The 21,156-nt window shown below is 42.8% G+C and overlaps 1 protein-coding gene and 1 pseudogene across 1 annotated transcript in view; one reads left to right on the forward strand and one right to left on the reverse strand.

Moving 5' to 3' along the window:
* MS4A1 (membrane spanning 4-domains A1) overlaps window positions 1–16,338 on the reverse strand; it is a 44,625-nt gene extending 28,287 nt beyond the window's left edge. Inside the window, exon 1 of the mRNA XM_057553841.1 lies at window positions 16,138–16,338. The gene's annotated coding sequence lies outside the window, so the exon portion shown is untranslated. The remainder of the gene's footprint in view (window positions 1–16,137) is intronic.
* On the forward strand, window positions 4,078–4,620 carry LOC130708820 (thioredoxin, mitochondrial-like; annotated as a pseudogene).
* Window positions 16,339–21,156: the final 4,818 nt, after the last annotated feature.

Raw genomic sequence — 21,156 nt, forward strand, 5'->3', positions numbered from 1 at the left:
GGAGCAAGGTAAAACCCAACCAGACAACACAAATGAAGAGGAGATAGGCAGTCTACCTGAAAAAGAATTCAGAGTAATGATAGTAAACATGATCCAAAACCTTGGAAATAGAATGGAGAAAATACAAGAAACGTTTAACAAGGACCTAGAAAAACTAAAGGGAAAAGAAACAATGATGAACAACACAATAAATGCAATTAAAAATTCTCCAGAAGGAATCACTAGCAGAATAACTGAAGCAGAAGAACAGATAAGTACCCTGGAAGATAAAATAGTGGAAATAACTACCACAGAGCAGAATAAAGAAAACAGAATGAAAAGAATTGAGGACAGTCTTAGACACCTCTGAGACATTAAATGCACCAACATTCGAATTATAGGGGTCCCAGAAAAAGAAGAGTAAAAGGGACTGAGAAAATATTTGAAGAGATTATAGTTGAAAACTTCCCTAATATGGGAAAGGAAATAGTTAATCAAGTCCAGGAAGCACAGAGAGTCCCATACAGGATAAATCCAAGGAGAAACACGCTTAGACACATATTAATCAAACTATCAAAAATTAAATCAAAGAAAAAATATTAAAAGCTGCAAGAGAAAAACAACAAATAACATACAAGGGAATCCACATAAGGTTAACAGCTGATCTTTCAACAGAAACTCTGCAAGCCAGAAAGGAGTGGCAGGACATATTGAAACTGATGAAAGGGAAAACGCTCCAACCCAGATTACTCTACCCAGCAAGGATCTCATTTGGATTTGACGGAGAAATTAAAACCTTTACAGACAAGCAAAAGCTAAGAGAATTCAGCACCACCAAACCAGCTTTACAACAAATGCTAAAGGAACTTCTCTAGGCAGGAAACACAAGGAAACAGAAAGACCTACAATAACAAACCCAAAACAATTAAGAAAATGGTAATAGGAACATACATATCGATAATTACCTTAAATGTAAATGCATTAAATGCTCCAACCAAAAGACATAGACTGGCTGAATGGATACAAAAACAAGACCCATATATATGCTGTCTACAAGAGGCCCACTTCAGACCTAGGGACACATTCAGACTGAAAGTGAGGGGATAGAAAAAGATATTCCATACAAATGGAAATCAAAAGAAGGCTGGAGTAGCAATTCTCATATCAGAAAAAATAGACTTTAAAACAAAGACTATTACAAGAGACAAAGAAGGACACTACATAATGATCAAGAGATCAATCCAAGAAGAACATGTAACAATTGTAAATATTTATGCACCCAACATAGGAGCACCTCAATACATAAGGCAAATGATAACAGCCATAAAAGGGGAAATTGACAGTAACACAATCATAGTAGGGGACTTTAACACCCCACTTTCACCAATGGACAGATCATCCAAAATGAAAATAAATAAGGAAACAGAAGCTTTAAATGACACAATAGACCAGATAGATTTAATTGATATTTATAGGACATTCCATCCAAAAACAGCAGATTACACGTTCTTCTCAAGTGCGCACGGAACATTCTCCAGGATAGATCACAATTTGGGTCACAAATCAAGCCTCAGTAAATTTAAAAAAATTGAAATCATATCAAGCATCTTTTCTGACCACAACGCTATGAGATTAGAAATGAATTACAGGGAAAAAAACGTAAAAAAGACAAACACATGGAGGCTAAACAATACGTTACTAAATAACCAAGAGATCACTGAAGAAATCAAAGAGGAAATAAAAAAATACCTAGAGACAAATGACAATAAAAACACGACGACCCAAAGCCTATGGGATGCAGCGAAAGCAGTTCTAAGAGGGAAGTTTATAGCTATACAAGCCTACCTAAAGAAACAAGAAAAATCTCAAGTAAACAATCTAACCTTACACCTAAAGAAACTAGAGAAAGAAGAACAAACAAAACCCAAAGTTAGCAGAAGGAAAGAAATCATAAACATCAGGGCAGAAATAAATGAAATAGAAACAAAGAAAACAATAGCAAAGATCAATAAAACTAAAAGCTGGTTCTTTGAGAAGATAAACAAAATTGATAAGCCATTAGCCAGACTCATCAAGAAAAATAGGGAGAGGACTCAAATCAATAAAATCAGGGCTTCCCTGGTGGCGCAGTGGTTGAGAATCTGCCTGCCAATGCAGGGGACACGGGTTCGAGCCCTGGTCTGGGAAGATCCCACATGCCGCGGAGCAACTACGCCCGTGAGCCACAATTGCTGAGCCTGCGCGTCTGGAGCCTGTGCTCCACAACGGGAGAGGCCACGATGGTGAGAGGCCCGCGCACCGCGATGAAGAGTGGTCCCCACTTGCCACGGCTGGAGAAAGCCCTCGCACAGTAACGAAGACCCAACACAGCCATAAATAAAATAAATAAATAAATAAATATTAAATAAAATCAGAAATGAAAAAGGAGAAGTTACAACAGACACCACAGAAATACAAAGCATCCTAACAGACTACTACAAGCAACTTTATGCCAATAAAATGGACAACTTGGAAGAAATGGACAAATTTTTAGAAAGGTATAACCTTCCAAGACTGAACCAGGAAGAAACAGAAAATATGAACAGACCAATCACAAGTAATAACATTGAAACTGTGATTAAACATGTTCCAACAAACAAAAGTCCAGGATCAGATGGCTTCACAGGTGAATTCTATCAAACATTTAGAGAAGAGCTAACACCTATCCTTCTCAAACTCTTCCAAAAAATTGCAGAGGAAGGAACACTCCCAAACTCGTTCTATGAGGCCACCATCACCCTGATACCAAAACCAGACAAAGACACTACAAAAAAAGAAAATTACAGACCAATATCACTGATGAATATAGATGCAAAAATCCTCAACAAAATACTAGCAAACAGAATCCAACAACACATTAAAAGGATCATACACCACGATCAAGTGGGATTTATCCCAAGGATGCAAGGATTCTTCAATATACGCAAATCAATCAATGTGATACACCATATTAACAAATTGAAGAATAAAAACCATATGATCATCTCAATAGATGCAGAAAAAGCTTTTGACAAAATTCAACACCCATTTATGATAAAAACTCTCCAGAAAGTGGGCATAGAGGGAACCTACCTCAACATAATAAAGGCCATATATGACAAACCCACAGCAAACATCATTCTCAATGGTGAAAAACTGAAAGCATTTCCTCTAAGATCAGGAATGAGACAAGGATGTCCACTCTCACCACTATTATTCAACATAGTTCTGGAAGTCCTAGCCACGGCAATCAGAGAAGAAAAAGAAATAAAAGGAATCCAAATTGGAAAAGAAGAAGTAAAACTGTCACTGTTTGCGGAAGACATGATGCTATACATAGAGAATCCTAAAACTGCCACCAGAAAACTGCTAGAGCTAATTAATGAATATGGTAACGTTGCAGGATACAAAATGAATGCACAGAAATCTCTTGCATTCCTATACACTAATGATGAAAAATCTGAAAGAGAAATTATGGAAACACTCCCATTTACCATTGCAACAAAAAGAATAAAATACCTAGGAATAAACCAAAAAAAAAAAAACTGGTAAATGAAAACAACATTTAAAATTGTGTTGTCATTAGAGTATACACAAAGTAATTGAAGCTGTAGGTATAGAAGTGGTTGCCTTGAGAAGACATGTATAATAAGGAAAGGAAGAAAGGAAGGAAGGAAAGAAGGAAGGAAGGAGAGGAAGAAGGAAAGCAAGAAGGAAGGAAGAGAAGGAAGGGAAGGAAAGAAGAGGTCTTCAAAAATAGGGAGATTTAAGTGGCATTTAAGTAAACCTGCCAAAGGGAGCAGTGGCAATCAAGGGACCTGAGTATTAATTAGGAATGACTGATCACGTGAGTCCCATGAGGGTAGGGATCACATCTGCTTCTCATTTCTGGAGCAGAGCACCTAGCACAGTACCTGGCCAGTAGATGCTCCATTCGCAATTGTCCAGTGTTGTCCATGGGGCAGGAAAGCTACAAATACCATTGGCTGCGGCAACTGGGTGACTGGGGATGTGTGCAAGCTGGATGGCAGGCAGTGAGTAAAGAAATGAATAGGGAACAGAAGTGCCCTTGACCGGTGGGGAGGGTCGCGCTGTGCACCCCTCTGCTCTCGCTGCAGGGAGATGGCTTGGCGACTTCTCCTGGGGAGGTTCCTGGCCTCCATAATCTGCAGGAAGCCCTCTCAGAGTCAGTGGGCGCCCCTTGCCTCCAGGGCCCTGCAGACCCCACAGCGCAGTCCTAATAACCTGACAGTAACACCCAGCCAAGCCCAGTCAATATACACCACCAGAGTCTGTACAATGACCTTTAACATCCAGGATGGACCAGACTTTCAAGACTGAGTTGTCAGCAGTGAGACACCAGTGGTTGTGGATTTCCATGCACAGTGATGTGGTCGCTGCAAGATCCTGGGGCCAAGGTCAGAGAAGGTGGTGGCCAAGCAGCACGGAAAGGTGGTGACGGCCAAGGCGGGTATTGATGACCACACAGACCTCGCCATAGAGTATGAGGTATCAGCTGTGCCCACCGTGCTGGCCATCAAGAATGGGGATGTGGTGGACAAGTTTGTGGGCATCAAGGATGAGGACCAGCTGGAGGCCTTCCTGAAGAAGCTGATTGTCTGACAGGCAGGGAAGCGTCCTGACTGCCCCTGCCCACCTGGGCCCCGTGGTCCCGGGGGACCCAGATAGAACTCACAGCCCTTCTGTGCCGGCCCTTCCTACCTCCTCCCTCTGCCTGGCCCCTGTGGGTCCGTGCTTTGGAGACCAGGCCTCCAAACACAGGAGCCTCAAGTGCTCCCAACCTGGCTGACCGCCAGGGTGACCGCCCAAGGAGCGGTGCCGCCACCGAGCTGGGACAGCCGTCTCCTCACCCACTCTCTGCTCCTTCTAGGGCTTGTTGCCGTGCTCCCAGGATGCTGGGACAGAGTCCCGGGGCCAGCCTGCAGTAACAGCTTGGTCTCCCTGCTCCCTTCTGATCTGAACCCCGGTGCCTGGCTCATCTGCCTCCTGCATTTTTCTTTCCTGCTGCTGTTTTGTAAAAAAACAAACAAACAAACAAAAAACAGAAGAAGCAAAAAAGAAACCCAGGGCTTCCCTGGTGGCGCAGTGGTTGAGAATCTGCCTGCTAATGCAGGGGACACGGGTTTGAGCCCTGGTCTGGGAAGATCCCACATGCCGCGGAGCAACTGGGCCCGTGAGCCACAATTACTGAGCCTGCGCGTCTGGAGCCTGTGCTCCGCAACAAGAGAGGCAGCGATAGTGAGAGGCCCGCGCACCGCGATGAAGAGTGGCTCCCGCTTGCCACAACTAGAGAAAGCCCTCGCACAGAAACGAAGACCCAACACAGCCATAAATTAATTAATTAATTAATTACAAAAAAAAACAACCCATAGAATACAGTACCAACAGCGGACCCTAATACAATCCACGGTCGTTGGTGATAACGATGTGTCAATGTAGGTCCATTTATTGTAACAAATGTACCACTCTGGTGTGGGATGTTGATGATGGGGAAGGCTGTGCATGTGTGAGGGCAGGGGGAGTATATGAGAAGTCGCTGTACTTTCTACTCATTTTGCTAATGTTTTGTTATTTGTAATTTCTTCTAAAAAAAAAGAGGATATTAAAAAAAAAAAAGAAATGAGTTATCAAGCCATGAAAAGACACGAAGGAACCTTAAGTGCATATTGCTAAATAAAAGAAGCCAATCTGAAAAGGCTGCATACTGAATGACTCCAACTATATGACATTCTGGGAAAGAAAGTAAAAAGATGTGATAGTCAGGGGTCAAGGGTCAAGGCGGGGTGAGGAAGTGATGATTAGGTGAAACACAGGAGATATTTAAGGCAGTGAAACTATTCTGTAGGATACCGTATTGATGGATACATGACATTATTTGTCAAAACCTACGGAACTGTATAACACAAAGAGCGAATCCTAATGCAAACTATGGACTTTAGTTAGTAATGCTATGTGAATATTGGTTCATCAATTGTAATAAATTGTAACTGCACTAAGGCAAGAGAACTAAGAGAGAACTAAGAACCGCACTAAGGAGAAACTGTGAGTGGGAAAAGGAGAGGATATATGGATACTCTCTGTACTATCTGCTCAATTTTCTTTTTTTAAATTTTATTTTACTTTATTTCTTTATTTCTTTATTTTTGGCTGTGTTGGGTCTTCGTTGCTGCACGCGGGCTTTCTCTAGTTGTGGTGAGCGGGGCCACTCTTTGTTATGGTGCACAGGCTTCTCATTGTGGTGGCTTCTCTTGTTGTGGCTCACAGGCTCGAGGCGCACAGGCTTCAGTAGTTGTGGCATGCGGGCTCAGTAGTTGTGGCTCACGGGCTCTAGAGCGCAAGCTCAGTAGTTGTGGCACATGGGCTTAGTTGCTCTGTGGCATGTGGGATCTTCCCAGACCAGGGATCAAACCCGTGTCCCCTGCATTGGCAGGAGGATTGTTAACCACTGCACCACCAGGGAAGCCCTATCTGCTCAATTTTCTGTAAACCTAAAACTGCTTTAAAAAATTGTTTATTAATTTTGTAAAAAGTGCAACCCATGGCTTGACCAGTTCTGTATATACCACTTTCTTAGGCAGTAAATTATCTTTGCAGAGCGCCTTTGGGCAACAAGCAATGATGCAGCATAGCCCACATAGACAGAAGGGTTTTGAAGACAACAAGCCTTCAAACTCATCCCCCCACTAGAGTGTGAGCAGGAATGACAGAAGGGGGAACAGAATGTGGTGTGTGGAACCCTGGGTCCCCCTTTTAGCTACAATCAAGGAGTCACTGAGCACATGAAGGCAGCCTCGCAGGGGTAGCACCGCTCTAAGAAACAAGCGACACTTCTGACTTGTTTTACCCAAATAACTTAAACAAGCAGATAATAACCAAGTGATTCATCCTACATGATCTTCAGTTTTCCCATTGATACAACTGACAGTATTATGCATTATAGATGCTGCTGTGTTGTTTTCAAGCCTTCCTTGAAAGCCTTAACAAAAACGTCAAAACATCCTCGCATATGATACTGATGATAAGGAAGTGGATATGTGTGATCACATATGAGATATCTTATTAAGGAAAGTGTGGGAGGGTTCTTCTTTAGAATATTTTCAAAAAGCTCTTCTAAACACTAGATATATTTTTTATTACTTTTACTGCTGTTATTCTCCTACTTGTTACCTGAAGTTTTGTCTAAGGACCGCAGGGGTTTTCTTAACCTTACAAGTAAGTTTCTGTTGAGTAGAACCTCGTCATGCTACTTGTTGCTATTGATAGAGTTTGTTAAGCCAACAGTGAAAGCAATCTGTCCTCTCAATGCATGGTAGCACTTCAATACTGGAGATTCTGTAATGAATTTTAAAATCAGAGATGAGAAGCATTTCCCCCACCCACCTGGGATTGGAAAGAGAAAATTCAGTAAGACAAAACAGGATGCAGAGCTTAAGAAGTGGGTTAGAGCCCACGAAGTTCTAAGAATCACAACTGTTGAAGAAATATTAAGCAGACCAGAAAATTAGTGAAATGAGTCCAGGTTGAGTGAGACTGAATGCTTTCCCCAAGTCCCACATGGTAACTGCCTTTTTTCTTCTGTAGGGAGAGAAAGAATTGGGAAGAGATTACAGATTTCTAGAGATTCACTTGAATAGTTCCTACTGCACTGCTCACTGGGACAATATTCTTTTTCCTCCCCAAAGTGGCCATATGCAGCAGCAGTTCACCCCATCCATTCACTCTCATCACTTAGAATGGAGTTGTCCCCATGCAAACATCGAGCAATGGCACCGTGAGAATTGAGAGGCTCATGAAAGCAAGGCTGATGGGAGCCCTGGGGTGCACCCCCAAACTAAAAGGACTCAGGTTGCAAGACCTGTCACTTAACAGTCACAGCAGGATATATTTTTGGTAATTGAAGCCTAATTTGGATTGTGTTTTTGGAAAATGATAACATTAGTTTTCTAAAAACTAGAAAATTTTTTAGGGGGGAGTGGTGGTTCTCTCCAACTCCACTTTGAAGCTAAAATGGCAAACTGTTTAGAATACAAACTTTTTCTTCCCGTGGATTTATGTAGTAGATGTTTCAAAATGACTGGCAAATACATAGAATTCATACAAAGTTAGAGGCAAAAGGGTGCTCCAGAACCCTCTGGTTGAATCTCTTCACTCTATAGTTGAGGAGAATGAGGTCCAGAGAGGCTAAGTGTTATGCCCAAGGGCACACAGCTGGCTCACAAGATGAGACTTGAATCCGGATTGCCTATGTACTGGCCAATGCTCTTCCCTCTCTACTGTGCTCTACTTCCCAGCACCACAAGAGGACACCTACTGTGTCTTGCAGAATCTAGACTATTTTTTGAAAGCTTGGAACTAAACTTGTGACTAATTAGAATACAGTGTTCCACCACCTTTAAGTCACCAGCTAAAATCCACTGCTCCCCGTCGCAGCACGCCCGAGGCCTTCTGGGTAACCAAAGAAAGATTATTGTCTCAACTCAGTTCTCTGTGTCTAGGTACCCACAAAATGGAAATCACTTTACTTGGGGAAGAGCAAGAGGACAAGATGAGATGAAAAGGAAGCATGTTTAAAATGGATAAAAGGAGGCACTTTTTCCCCACTACACACAATTGAACTGGGGAACTCACTGCAGCAGGATATTAAGATCAATGGTGAAGATTTGTGTTTTAAAAGATTAGACATTTCACATGCATATCATCAACAGCGACACTCAATGGGATGAAAGTAAGATGGATGAAAGTTCTCAAGCTTCAGTGCATAAGTTGATCACCAACTGGGTCAGGTGAAAAGAAAAAAAGTTGTCTACTGGATTAAAATTTCACAGAAAGGCAGATCTGGGGGGTTCCAGTCATTGCTGCTGTGTAACAAACCACTCCAAAGTAGTGGTGTGAACCAACAGGCATTTTATTATGCACATGGATACGGTGGATCAGGAATTTGGAGAGGGCACAGCAGGGATGGCTTGTCTCTGATTCATGACATCTGGGGCCTCAGTTGGGAAGACTTGAACAACTAGGAATGACTTGAGGTTGGGGGCTGGAATCATCTGGAAGCTTCTTCACCTAACCTGGGATGACTTGAAGGCTCACTCAGCTGGGACTGTCAAGTGGAGCATCTATATGTAGGTGTCAAGAGGGAGTGTCCCAAGAGAAAGCACTTCCAAAAAACAAGTGTCCCAAGAGACCCAGGTAGAAACTACACGGCCTTTTATGACCGATCCATGGAAGTTTTAGAGCATCACTTCCAACACAGTCCATGGGTCAAAACCGTCACAAGCCCACTGAGATTCAAGAGGAGGAGACTTAGGACCTCCTACATCCCTCCCCTATGGGGAATGGCAAGGTCACATTGCAGAAAAACCTGTGGGATGGGAGAGGTTTTCGCAGCCATCTTTGGAAAATGCAATCCCCCAGGGAAGTGGTGGGTGATGTGAGGTTACAAGAACACACAATCTAGTGGAAAAAACTGACATATGAACAGAGAATCACAGTACAATAAAATAAATTTCAAGGTAGTTATTTCCCCCTCTTTTACAAGAATTCTTTTTTTTCCCTTTGATAAGAGTCATCACATTAAAATTTTTTCATTCATTGTCTGTCTTCTACTAGATTGGAATCTCCATGCATTTAGTTTCCTACTGTAACCCCTGTGCCTAAAACACTACCAAGCCCAAAATAGGCACTCAATAAATATTTGCTGAAAGAGTATATGAGTAAAGTGCTGTAATAGAGAAGTAGTGGGAGGGCTGTGGGAGTACAGGCAATAACAAAGCACTCAGCTTGACAGAAATGACATTTGAGTGGGTCTTGAATGCTCTTGAAGGATAAACAACAATTTTTCTGGTGGAAAAAAAAGGGAATAAATTTTTCTCCTTAAATCTCCTCCAGAGATTTCATTAGCCAAGTTTAAGTGGGCAGATCTCATCCTAAGTGTACAGACTGCATGTAGTAGTTACAAGGTTCTTGGTTGCAAGTGAAAGAAAACAGGGACTCAAATGTATTAAAAAATAAGCAGCGTATCGTATCACATAACAACAAGTCTGGAGGCCAACAGTTCAGGCAGCCTCAATGCCATCCTTCTTCACTGGGTCAACTTAGCTCCTTTGTGGTTGCAAGATGGTGCCCACAGTGGTAGGCATCACAGGCAGACAAAACAATACCCAGCAGGGGAGAGGACTACTTCTCCTTTGGAGTAAGATCTTTCCCGTAAGCCCCTGACAGACTTACCTCACACTGGACCCCACACCACGCCTTATTGGCTAGAACTGTGTCCCATGCATGTATGTAACCTAAACGCTGATAAGAAGAAGGGGAGAAACACGAGCAGTTAGACTAATCACGTGTTACTCCTTGGGGCTTGACCTGAAGCTCCTGCCTCTCCTGAAGCACAGGGCTATGCAGAAAAGGGTGGATTCCCCAACAAAACAGAACAAAACAAATAACGGGGGTTTTGTTAGGAAGGAAAAAGGGGAGATGACTCCTCAGCACATAATCAACAGTGTTTGCAACATTAGGCTTGGGGAAGGTTAATGTTCTGTTTTCTTTGTGGATGACTATTACCTAACAATTTTATTTATTCTTTTTCATGCTTTTTGCTCCTTTCCTTTCTCCTCTGCACTAGTAGTCAGTTGAATAAATCAAGCGCTGTATCAATAGGAAAGAGTGTCATGTATACAGTGTACATACGAATCTAATTAATCAAAAATATGTTGATTAGACGTGAGTGCACTTTCAGGTAAAAACCTTGATTCAGATGCTTCTGATAGCATAGCCATGCCCAGCTGTTCACCACTTGAATCGTGCTCTTTCATGGCCTTGTGCCCATTACTTGTGCTGATTCCTCTGTCTAGGAAGTCCTTCTCAGCTTCCTTACCTATAGTGGATACTAGTGATTGCCTCTCCAGCGTCCATTCTATCCTTCTAGTAATTTGCTTGAAGAGATGGCGAACTGCCAAACTACTTTTTTCAGACTCCCTTGCAGCTAGGGTCTTGATCTGAAATAAGTTCAGTCAATCAGGTGCACTTGTGTAAGATTTGGAGGCAGATGCAAGGAGAAGGCATCATTCTGTTGCTGTTGCTGTTGGCCAGCAAGGTTTGAGCAATAATGTTAAGAGGCATTTAATGCTGTTGGACTCAATGTCCTGTTTCAGTGTCTAGTCACCAGTTTCATGGGTGTGAAGAGCCCTTGCTGCAGCACCATCCCAACTTCTGGAACATAGCTACTGTGGTAGGCCCATGAACTCAATAGCCCAGGGGTACCCCCCTGACTTCTGCCCCTCCAGCTCATCAATTTTGTAAGCCTCTGTTTGATTCTCAGTATTAAATATTTCTCTGTTTGAAACACCTAGAGTGGTTTCTTCCTGTACTAAACCCTGACTCATAGATCACCTAGTTCATATTCAGCCTTCCAGGCACAGCCTGGGTCTTCCCTGAGCCACCAGGTTGGGCCAGGCGCTTCCTCTGTGCTCCCACCACGTCCTGCCTGGTAAGCCCATGCCTCTTCATCTTTGCACCCCTGGCACCAGTGTTTGGCTCACAGCATGTGCAGCATCAATATTTACCGAACTGAAGCTCCCTCTGCCAAGATACCAGACAGGTCCTGAAATCTAGTCTAAAGGGTGCCCCACCTCATGCCTGGTCTGCAAAGCCCAAAGAACAAGTGGCTCTAGACTTATACTGGATTCTAGATGAATCCAGAGCCCTCAGCTTTTCCGTACTTTAGTCCCCCACACAAGAGGCCACACCAGAATTGAAAATTTGACCTGGTCCCCAGGAAAAGGATGATAAGGAACAAGGGGAGTTGCTTATCTCAAGAGTTACCATCTGGTGGTTTTCAGGACCCTCTACTGCTGGGCCTACAACGAGGCCTGCAATCAATGGCAGCATAGTCTTTGGAGCGAGGAAAACCCAAGTTGGAAGGTGTGTGCCGTTGTGTAGCAAGTTACTTTCTGAACCTCAGATTCTTAATCTATAAAATGGGGTTGATAATATCAACCTCACAGGATTCTTGGGGGTAAAAGAGATTATATATGTAAAATGCTTAGCACAGTGCATGCACATTGGAAATGCCCAATACCCATCAGTTACTGTTGCGGCCACCATTGTTGTTGACTGTGCCAGCCCTGTACCACAATTCTGTTACATATTTTTTACTTCATATACATACACTTTCCTTCAGCCCAGACTCACATGCAGTTAGACTAGAACGTACTTCTCTATACTTTCTCCCGAGGTGTTCCATTTTACATCATGATGTGATTAACCCTTTTCTGCAGAAGATCCAGCTAGGCCCAAGTTTGGGGCTGTGCTGAGGAAATAACAAAACCATCTATGTCAGTGGCTCTCGATCCTAGCTGAAAATCAGGATCACCTGGAGAGCTAAAAACAAAACGGCAACAAAAATAAACAAATAAAACGAAACCAAGAAACAGTGTCTGGGTCCGTCAACCAGAGATTCTGATTCAGTAGGGCCCAAGCATCAGTATATCTTAAGGCTCCCCAGGTGATTGTAATGTGCAGCTGAGAGCCATTGCTGAGAGTGGGAAAGATTAGCGCTTCCATCGCCTCTGGGAAAGAAGAAAGAAGCTCTTACTTTTCTATAATCGCCACCACAGTGGAGGAGGGGAGAGGACTAAAGATTACAGTTGAATGATTCCACTTATAATGTGAACAAGGCATTCTTATTATGAACCTGGATAAATGACTCATCATGTTAATCCTCTGATTAGTGTCTGGGTTTCTCCTCTAGAGGTGTCTGATCTGATGAGAAGAGGAGTTATCAGAAATGCTCTAGGACATGGAAAAAGCTAGTCTGGAAATACCTGTGAGGGATTTCAAGTTGGCTTGTGGGTGTCTGTCCTGTGCCAGCCCTGTGCACACTCGCACACTTGTGGGCTGGTTGCTGATGTCAGGTGTACGCACTTTGATCCAGGGCAAGTGAAATGATCCCTGCTTTGGCATAAAATCTAGCTAATATCTAAATGCTAGAGATAGCTGGTGACAGCTGGGAGTGCGCTCAGACATAAAGTACAGGCATACCTCATTTGATTGCGCTTTGCAGACTTTGCTTTTTCACAAATTGAAGGTTTGTGACAACCCTGAGTTGTCAGATGATGGTTAGCATTTTTCAGAAATAAAGTATTTTTAAATTAAAATATGTACTTTTTTTTAAAGACAGAATGCTCTTGCACACTTAATAGACTGAAGAATAGTGTAAACATAAGTTTTATAGACATTACTGGAAAACCAAAAAATCCATGTGACTCACTTTATTGTGATATTTCCTTTATTGCAGTGGTCTGGAAGCAAACCCACAATATCTCTGAGGTATGCCTGTACATCTAAAAAATGTAACTTTTTTCCCATTATTAAAGTGATACACAAAAGAAAATAGAGTGAGAAAACAGAAAAATAGCATGAACCCAGTAGAAACTAATAACAGACTTACATAGAGTTACGAGGTGCTAGACATGGTTTTAAGCTCTTCACCATATAAATTCATTTACCCCTCACTACAACTCTATGAGGGGTAACTCCACTTTACAGATGAGGAAAGAGGACCTGGAGCTGTTGTGTGACTTGTCCAAAGTGGCAGCTAGTAAAGGAAGAGCCAAGGTTTGGACTCATGCTGCATTTAACAGGGTAGGGTCAACCTCAGAGATATATATAGCTCATAAGGTAAGCTTTATCCAAGGATTCAGTGCCACTTGCTAAAGTTTAAAAAGTTAATCTCAGTTGCCATTTATTCATCCATTTATTTCACAAATATTTACCAAAGGCATCTATGGGCAGCACACTGTTCCAGGCTTGATTATCAAGATACTGAAGAGTATACAGAGGCTACCTGTCCAGTCATTCCTATAGCATTGAACTCTCAAGTGTCTCAATATGTATAATCAATACAAGTATAGTAAGATTAGAAATGCAATAACTATTCTCTGATTACAAAATCCAAAACCAATACTTCAAAACTTTCAAAATGTCACAGTCTTACTAGATGGAATGTTTGGCATGATCCTCCGTATTTTCATCAATTAATAAGTACACCTTGGACAATAATTTAAGTTGAACCTCATGAATTCCACTTTGTAGCAACACGTTTAATATAACAGTAGTGTCTTCAAGTCAGAAATTTGGTGTTTTTGGATGGATGGATGGATGGATGGATGGCTAGATGGAAGGATAGATGAGTGAATTAATAGCTAAGAATGCCTGGCAATGTTCTAGTTGCTTAAAAATTGCATCTTTAAAAATAATTCAGTGTTTTCCAGTTTGTTAAACAATAACTATGACTCAGAAGAAAATTGTGATTTCTGTCCTTTCCATGGACTAAATATGTAACTTCAAGGAAGCCATTATGATGCCAGTTCCATCTGATTGTTGTGAGGATCAAATGCGCTAACTGAAATGAATTATGTAGCACCCTGCCTAATACATGTTAAACAGCATATTTTAAACTGCCTTTAAAGTGAAATACTATATGCAGAAAAGCAAAAATTCAAATGATACAAAAAGCTATACAATGCAAAATACGTTTCTTTTGGCCAAGTTTTCCCGCTATTATTACTACTATTATTAGAGATCTCCAAGCAAAAATAACATCTCCCTGTTGATTAAGAAGGGAGAGGTTTACAGACTAGGAGATAACATCCTTTGAGTCAGAACCAAGTGAAATAACACATGTATTCTGGTTAAATTCCAGCATGAGTGATTAACATTCTCCAACTTCAAATAATTTTTATTATTAGCCAACACTTGTCCATCCCCAATAATACACATGTTGCATACAGGCCACAGAATGAGGCAGCCTCTCTTGGCATGTTCACAATCTGTGCATACTTTCCACTGAGGGTTTCCCTTTCTTTTTGATTGCTATTCCATAGCTTTTCAACTCCCACTACTTTCAACCCTGGGATGTTTGCCGACACTGAGTGCCAAGTAGTTCCAAAAAAACCAAAAAAAATAAGCACCTGTAGAATCCCAGGGAATGAAAGAGGTAAAGTACATTTTAAACATATTTATTAACGGTTTTAATGTTTGTGAAGAGATTTATATTTATTTCTTTTAACTTTGAGGCTGGGATTAATACACGTATTCCTCATTATTTCTCACAAAGTCTTGTTGATAAGCAGGAGGAAGAGGGCTATTCTGCAATTTTGTCTCCCAGTCTGTGTAAGTGGGATCCAGGACACAAGAACGACTCAGCCCTAAAGTGCAGTCCTGAGTCCCTCAAGAACTCAGGCCCTCCTGCCTTTTTCCCGCCTTCTTCCAGTAGAAGGAAGGGGTGGGGGGAGCGGGAAACAATTCAAACCCTCTTTGTAAGCGTGTGAATGAATTTCAAGAATGTTAAACACCTCAGTCTTCCAACCTAATTAGAACATGTAGAAAAGAGGCATTTTTAGGACATTTAAAACTTGCAGCATAATAACCCATCTGGAGAGCGCCACAGTGCGTCCCAGTGGTCGAGGCGCCCAGCAGGTCTTCGCGCGGGCTCCCGCAGCTCCGTGCGCCCCGGATCCCCGGCGGCGCGCGGGTGCGCAGCTAAGCAGCGGGTAGCCCCCGGCGGGGTGGGGGGGGGGCGGCCCCTGCCCATCACAGAGCCCGGAGCCAGTGTTGCTTTTCTCTGCGGGCGACTTCGAACTGCCTGGATTTTTAACCCGATAAACTGATAAAGGACTAACATGTCTGGAGTCTTCCAAAGACAGAAAGAAAATCACTTTCTTGTCGCAACAGTAAGATTTTGTTACGAAATGCAAAAGTAAAGGTTAAAGCCTGGGAGATAACCGGTCGCATATGGGGGGAGGGGGGAGGAGGTGGTAAAAACTGTGGCTGTCGCGTCCCAACTATCTCGGTTCGAATCCCGGGTTTGCCATTTGAGAGCCTACTCTGTGCTAGGCGGTCGGAATACCGCGCTGAACAAGATTATCTAGGTTGTGGCTTTCTTGGGGGAACTATCATTAGCTCGGTTCCCTTGGTATGCTTCTAAACTCTGTTTCTTCACCTATAAGAATTGTTGTAAGGATCTGAGACATCCTGTATTAAGATGAGAACGATTAACGCGCCGTCTGACACACAGTAGGGGCTCAGTAAGCATTTGTACTTCTCTCAATTTGAGCTCACCTGGTGAGGGCAGCGCAGAGAGGAGACAGGTGCCACGGTTAAGAATGATTCTTTGAGCAGTTCTTTTAAACAAGCGCTGGACTCTAAGGATGCTGCAGATAGGAGACCTGGTAGGTGCCCTGGAAGCTAGGGTTCATAAGCTAGAACATTACGGGAAAGTGAGCCCCGCACCAGTGGACGCCAGCAGAGAACTCAGGAGGGACTTCTAGCTAGGGTTTCCCGCTCCGGGTCTCAAGAAGGCGTGATTAGCATTCGCCCCGCCCCCCATAGCTTCCCGGCCGGCGATTGGCCCACGCTCCTCGGCTGCCAGCTCCAGGCGGGGCCGGAGGGCGCCTGGGGAGAGGCTGAGCCCGCGGGGCAGTGGGCGGGAACGCGCGGAGAGCGTGGCGGGGCGGCCCACCAACCGAGCCCCAGCGCGAAGGGGCGGGGCCGGGGCGGAGCCTCCCGGCGGGCATTAGAAGCAGGTGACCCAGGCTGGGTGGGAGAGGCCAGTCAGTCCGAGGTCGTGACTCCACTGCGGCCAGCGCCGCCGCCGCCGCCGCGCGCAGTTCAATACCCGCCGGAGGTGGGCCAAAGGGTGCTAGAGCGCGGGGGAGGAGCGGAGCCCGGCGCGTCCCGGGAGAACCGCCACCGCCCCCAGGAGTCCGCTGGAGCGCGGATCCCCCTGCAGGGGAGGAGAAGAGCGGCGGGCGGGAAGCGGCGGCGGGCGCGCACCATGCAGTCCTGTGAACAAACACTGGCAGCGATGGGGGAAAATAAGTGTCCCTGGACTTTGGACTAGATTACAGCCAGATATTCCAAAAGCATCGAGACACTGCTCTCTGCGGCCTCTGAAAACAAATGAGACCCATTAACACCCTTGCATAAGCTTTTAAAACATGGATCAGTGTAGCAAAAGGAAAGCTGTTCCCCCCCACCCCTCACCTCAATATATTTTTCTCTTCCTCCTCTTCTGAGAAAGCCTATATAGTGATGAGCACACACTTTACTGTTAGAGAATTCTGTTTGCTTTTCTAATCTGTTGAACCATTCCCTCATTTATATATGAAAGCCTATGTATTGATGAATACACACGTACACACACCACGCATACATACTTTACTGTTAAAAATTCTGTTTGCTTTCCTAATCTATTTAACCATTCATTCAAGAAGAGTGTGAGGCCATTACTGGGGAAGGGGGTGACAGTGCATTGGCCAGCAGAATACCAGTGACCAGGACTGAGTGGGGACTAAATTTAAGAAGCTAAAATGGCAAAAACAATTAAAATTTGAGGATGTCTCCCTAGAAAAACAGCAAGTGTAGGGATTTGCGCTTCATTTATACCAAAGTTGGAAAAGTCAGATTTAAGCCCAGGTCAGTTTTTACATTATGGATATTAAGTAAACAAGTGTATAGTTTCCATAGTGTATTTAAGCACTTTGCTGGTGGAAAGAAGCCTGGTGTTATAGTTTTCATGGACTTTCAGAAGCTATTCACGTTTATAAAAATGCACTGCTCTTACACACTCATCCTCTGAATCAAAATTTCAGTATATTCGACAAAACCTTGTACACAGAGCTACAGAACTTTTTGCACATCTAATTCCTCTACTTGTTCAGAAGCTTCTTAGAACCTTGAAATAGATCCCCTGCCTGAGGGCCAGTTCCTCTCTTGTTTTTCAAATGAGGAACTTTTCTGATCACCTTGACCTCTTCCCTCAGTTAACATGTCTTCCCAGAAAGTACATAGATTTTTCTGCTGCCTTAGGTCATTGTGCCTAATTTGGGTTTTTCCTCTTCCTTTTTTTTTTTTTTGTGGAGGAGTGTAAAGATGATGCAGAATGTATCTAAAAGTTGTGGGATGATGTGGTTGAAGTGATTTAATTCTTCCTGTTAAAACAACTATTTTTCATTTTGGCAACATACCAAACCTAAAAAGAACAACCAATTTACTTTAAAAAAAAAAAAAAAAGACAGTTAAGACAAAGGATACTAAGCCAAGGAGAGGCAATACAGGTAATGCATTTGGAGGTCTAGGTCCAGGCCAACTCTCAGAGCTGCCTCTGTTTTCAGCCTCTGTTCTCACCGCTGCTCTCCCCCTCCCTTCCCTCAAAGATGAAGCCCACCTGCTTCCCTCAAGTCTTACCTCAGCCACCCCTCCCGCTACCCAGGGCAGAGAAGCCCATCTATTTATGGTCGCCCCCTATTTCCATCTCATATGCTGTTTTCTTCTGATTTTTATTTTTATTAGGCAAACAATCCACACTCATGAAAACAATTATAAAATGGAAGGTTGTGGGGTGGTTTAGCAGCTTCTTCACAGCCAGCTCTGTGATTTTAGTGAGGATTTAAGGCCCAGTTTAGTTTCACATGTACAGCTTTTGGGCTGTCCCTTTCATGGTTCAATTGTAAGCAACGTCTCCCATCACAGATTAGGGGGTAAAGATTTAGAAGGAACTAATATGTGACCTCTCAGTAAATCAGTTGATAAGACTTAGGAAGTCATTTTAATTTCTATTATTAACCTCACACTTTGAAGTTGTCTAAATTGGCTGAAAATAAGTATTCTTGGTGCCTTATTGGTTTATCCTTGCAAACCTTTGTCTTGTTTTCTCGTAGTCGTTTCCAGTGATAAGCCTGTGTGTGTGTTGTGTGTAATTGTGAGCAATGTACAAGCTTAAATAACGTGCTGACACCACTGTTTCCAAGTTGGTATTCATTAGGCCGTTTCCTCCTGGGCTAGGGCTGCACTAGTCCTGACACCGGCTGCCAGGAGAAAACCTCATGGATCCCACACCGCACCTTAATAACAGCATCCGTGACCTGCAGTCTCAAGTACAGAATGGGAACCCCAGAGCTAGGAAATGTAGTTGTATATTTTAACGAACTGCTACCCCTGCTAAAGAGGCTTCTTTCACTTTTGTGCTCTACAGAAAGACCAAGGGGGGTAGGAGGGACAAAGCTTTGAATAACTGCTTTCTAACACCGAATGTGGCCAACAGGACAGAGAACATCACAAATCTAGGCAGGTGTGAGGTACAGTGGCTGAGGATTTCCTGCTCCCCCTGCATGCCCTTTCTTGCCTCCAAAGTCCGATCAAGTGATCCTGGGAAAGAAATACGCCTGGGTTGAGGAGGGTGGTTTTGAAAGAAAAAGCTACCAAGACATTAAAGCAGGGTGAATGAAGGGTAGGCAGGATGAAAGTAACTAAGTAACCTGGCTCAGAACTCTCAAAAGCTTCTAGCAGCTTGATGACAATTACAGGATTTATTTCAGTCTGTGGTACATCATTTGAAGACAATATTACTTCATGTTGTTACAAACTGTATGTATAGTGTGTATGTGTTGTGGGTGTGTATATAAATAATATATATTATATATATGAGAGATTTAGTGACTTTTGATACGGGTTTGGTGCAGGTGAATTTATTACTGAGCCAAGTGAGGCACATACTGAGTCAGTAGTTCGAGTCCAGGGCATTCAGTACTTTTTCTGATTTCCATGTGTGTATAGTGCCTGTCCCATGCGGTATTGTCAGTGTCATGTCAAATCCAGAACTCACAAAGCAGAGCCAGCGATATTTTCTTTGTAGACAATCAACTAGAATCTATAAAATTATTACTGGCAGATGATTATAATTCCAGATCCCTAACACTAGCAAAAGGAAACCCAGAGCATCTTGATAAGAAGTTTTCTGTTTTTGTTTTGTTCCTGGAAGTCAGTAGAACAGCAGTTATATGTGGTTATATTAGTGTCAAGATACTTAATTTGCTGACCTTATTATTTCAGAAAAAAAAAATTGTATGTATTATATTTGTGGGAAGTTAAAATAATGCTTTGAGATTTTTATCAAATATGGAGTGTAGTTATTTATGAAAAACAAAGAAATGTCTATTTTTGTTTCTTTGTTCCCAATTACTGTAGATAAATTTTAAAGTGCATTAAAGCAATGGTAAAGCAAATAAGATGCTGTACAAGTATTTTTCTCATGCTTTCATGGAGAGACACTGTTTTCTAAGAGTATCTGAAGGAGGTATGTGCATTCTAACTTCATGATCAGATTTCTCGGATGTACTTTGAATATAAGTGGCAACGTTTTTATTGATAATAAAATCAAAGAAATTCCAATCACCAGAAGGAGAACTAATGAAAACATGTTTTACCTGAATATACTTCATAGGTTTCTCCTGCTGATCCTGTGATTGTTTCATGATTCACTTGAAGAAATGAAGGAAAATACACATAAGAACAGAGACATTACCTGAGATTGTGTTCTATTTTATCAACCCTCCATCTATACTCTGTACTGAAGCAATTTGGATAGAAGTGCTGCTGTTGTTGTGTGTGTCTGGTTTGCAGTCAGAAACTCCCAAAACTTCATCATTCAGCAGTTAGATCCACAACTTTGTATTAAGGTCTAAATACAAGTCAGGGAACCCAGATAAGATAAGAGGATATATGGTTCTCCCTCTGTATTTGTGGATAATTGGTTCCAGTCGTCTCCCTCCCCCCCCCCCCCACCGTGCCACCCCATACCAAAATCCATGGATGCTCAAGTCCCTTATATAAAACGGTGCAGTATTTACATATAACCTACGCACAATCCTCCCATCTTCCCCTGCACCCTCCTTTATACTTTAAGTCATGTCTAGATTACTTATAACACCAAGTACAAATCCTAAGTAAGTAGTTGTAAATATAATGCAAATGGTTGGTGGTGTGCAGCAAATTCAAGTTTTGCTTTCTGTAACTTTCTGAAATTTTTTTCCCTAAATATTTTCAGTCCACGGTTGGTTGAATCCACTGATGCAGAACCTGTGGATACGGAGGGCCAACTGTAAATTGATTTAGAGTTGGCACTTCCCTGACAATCTGGACCGATGCTTAGTAAACCTGAGATAGTTAAGTTAGCATCAAAGTGAGTACTATGAGCATTATTAGATTGGTACATGTTAGGGCATTTGGGAGAACAGAAAATACAGCGGTTGAGCTGGATCCTGGTGCAAGAGCCGCTGTGCCTGACCCGGACAGGTCTCT

The sequence above is a fragment of the Balaenoptera acutorostrata genome, chromosome 9 (assembly GCF_949987535.1).
Source record: "Balaenoptera acutorostrata chromosome 9, mBalAcu1.1, whole genome shotgun sequence".
Classification (NCBI taxonomy): domain Eukaryota; kingdom Metazoa; phylum Chordata; class Mammalia; order Artiodactyla; family Balaenopteridae; genus Balaenoptera; species Balaenoptera acutorostrata.